A 3,020-nucleotide genomic window follows, 5' to 3' on the forward strand; every position below is an offset into this window, starting at 1 on the left:
TTTTTGGAGTCAGAGTTTTCCTTCTCTGATGTACCCTGACTGGAAGATCGAACCAGCGACACTTAGCTCGCAGGCCGACGCTCAATCCACTGAGCTAAACCAGCCAGGGCCAGGTTGAATACTATTCCATAAAAAATATATATTTATATATATTTTACCTACTATGTATATTATTTATATGTATCTTTTTCCCTCACATTTTCTTTATTCATCCATCTGTTGAAAAACACTTAGGTTTGTTTCCATGTCTTGGCTATAGCGAATAATGCTACAATGAACATCCTATAGTGTTTTTATTTTCTTCAGATATATATGGTAGTTCTATTTTAACTTCTGTTTTTTCTTACAGTCTTAGAAGGTTGTATGTTTCTAAGAATTTATCTATCTTCTTACCCAATATCTTTACACATAATAGTTCATATAATCCCTTATAATCCTTTTTATTTCTGAGGAGTCCATTATGTTTCTTCTTTAATTTCTTATTTTATTTATTTGAGTTTCTTCTTTATTTTCAGTTAGTCTAGCTATGAATTTATCTATTTTGTTTACTTGCTCAAAAACCACCTCTTATTATTTCCTTCCTTCTGGGTTTAGTTTTCTCTTTTTTCTAATTCCTTGAGTTCTTTATTTAAGATCTTTCTTCTTTTTTAACGTAGTTGTTTATCACTAGAAATATCCACCTTATACTGTTTTAGCTGCAAACTATAACTTTTGGTAACTTGGGTTTTCATTTTCATTCATCTCAAGATATTTTTTGCATTTCTTTTTGATATCCTATTTGATCCAATGTTGGTCAAGGTGTATTATTTATTTTTTTATGTGGCATTTGTATCAATAATTTTTTCCTTTACTGTAGTCACTGACAAAACTTTGCGGACAAATATTTGAATGGTAGGGAAAACTATGGGAACTCTCAGTGACTAAGCTTTCCTTGTTACCTGGATTGAGTCTCTGGGAAACCATGACATCACTGTTTCAAAAGATTATGATAATCCTGTATAGAAGAGGCTAAGTCTTCCAGAGAAAGTGATCGGGGCTGTCAATATACCATCAATTGCATTTCCATTTAGGACATGATGCTTTCTAAGATGGTAACTTACAAGACATTTTAAAAATATATAACTTAACAAAAAAAAAAAAAGAAAATACTCTCTAATCATAGACTCCCTAGATAATGAACAAAGGAGAGAAAAAGTGGAACTATTTTCTCCAGGTATCTTAACCCTAAAATACATACATTTAAGTTGAACCCAGCTGATTTTCATAAAAATTATATATTTGGTGACTCTAGAAAATTATAAAGTCTTATATCAATATACTGGTATGTATTTTATATTTGAGATAGTTGTTCACATAAAAGGATAAGGCTAATGGACAACACACACATCCATCACATGTTCCCAAAACTATCATTTTGTACTTTCTGGAATCACACTCAATTTGTTTCAACATGACCAATGTGTTCTGGCCATCAATTTTCTCATGGCCTCTTTCACCTCTTTGTTCCTCAGACTGTAGATGAGGGGATTCAACATGGGTATCACCATTGTGTAGAACAGAGACACCACTTTAATATGGTCAGGTGAGCAGCTCTACTTCAGTGTGACAAACAAAAGTGACAGTTCCATAAAACAAACTGACTGCAGTGGGGTGGGAAGTGCACATAGAGAAGGCCTTGTGCCTTCCTTCAGCAGAGCGCATCTTCAGGATTGAGTGGAGGATATACAGGTAGACACAAGTATGATAAACAGTGTGATTACAATGACTGACCCAGCTAAGATGGCAGGAGATATTTCAGCAACATGAACAGGGGTACAGGAAAGCTTCACTAGTGGTAGGAGGTCACAGAAGAAATGCTTGATTTTATTAGGTCCACAGAAAGTCAGGCTCAATAAACAGCTAGTAAATGATGAAGCATTCACACATCCACCCAGATGGGAAGCAACTAACAGGATGACACAGACCCTGGGAGACATGTGTGTAGGGTAGAGAAGTGGGGAGCAGACGGCCACATAGCGATTACAGGCCATGGCAGCCAGCAGGAAGCACTCAGCTGTCCTAAAAACAACATCAGAACCAAGCTGGGCTATACAGCCAGTGACAGGGATAGCACTTCTCCCTTTTAGAAAGCTCACAATCATAATAGGTGTGACTGAAGTGGAATACCAAACGTCTGCAAAGGCCAAATGACTCAGGAAAAGGTACATCGGGGTTGTGTAGCTGAGGGCTTCTTTGGATTAACATGATTATGCTGCTATTGCCCAGCTTGGTAGCAACACAGATCCCTAGGAAACCACAAAGAGGATGGAATAACGTGTAGGATCCTATGTTAACCCCAAAACAATGAATTCTGTCACCACTGTGTGGTTTCCAGTCTCCATCTATTTGGAACAATGCCTGCTGAAATAAAAACTGGAGGATATTACAATAAATTAAATCTCATAATTACTGTAGTTACCATTCAATATATTTTAAAAATCAAAACACAGATCTCACTTTTGTCTAATGCTTAGATTTTACAAATGTTTCCAAACTCATTTACATTACACATAATTTGAGAATATTAATGTCCATTAACATAAGGCTAAAGGCACTCACAAGAGACCAATGACTCAGATCAGAACATACTTATTAGCACTCACGTTTCTGTTCTTTGATCAAGTTACTGAGTGAACACATACAGCAATGAAGTTTTGAGAACCTGATGAGAACCAGAATGGGCAGAGGGACTGACCATATTCTAGTGTTTAGCAACATCCACCTTGCTTCTATTTCTTGATCACATTTGAGACCACACTTTCCATCCCCTTCATAGTCAGATGAGACTGTGAACTGTACATGCCAATAAACTATGTGTCTCTTTTGGATCAAATTAAATTACCAGTGGATAACACTCTCTTCTCTTCCACAGTGACATATTCTGCATAATATTATTATAAAATAGTAGTACCTCCACCAGTCTGGAATTTGAAGGAATGTGGTGAATATACGGGAGATATAATAGAAGTGAGCCCAGGCTC

The 3,020-nt window shown here is 36.4% G+C and overlaps 1 pseudogene; it reads right to left on the reverse strand.

Moving 5' to 3' along the window:
- Positions 1-1,445: 1,445 nt before the first annotated feature.
- Positions 1,446-2,381, reverse strand: LOC150018227 (olfactory receptor 5P4-like; annotated as a pseudogene).
- Between the last annotated feature and the right edge of the window lie 639 nt (positions 2,382-3,020).

This window comes from Furipterus horrens, unplaced genomic scaffold (assembly GCF_987537825.1).
Source record: "Furipterus horrens unplaced genomic scaffold, mFurHor1.1.pri manual_scaffold_2, whole genome shotgun sequence".
NCBI lineage: Eukaryota > Metazoa > Chordata > Mammalia > Chiroptera > Furipteridae > Furipterus > Furipterus horrens.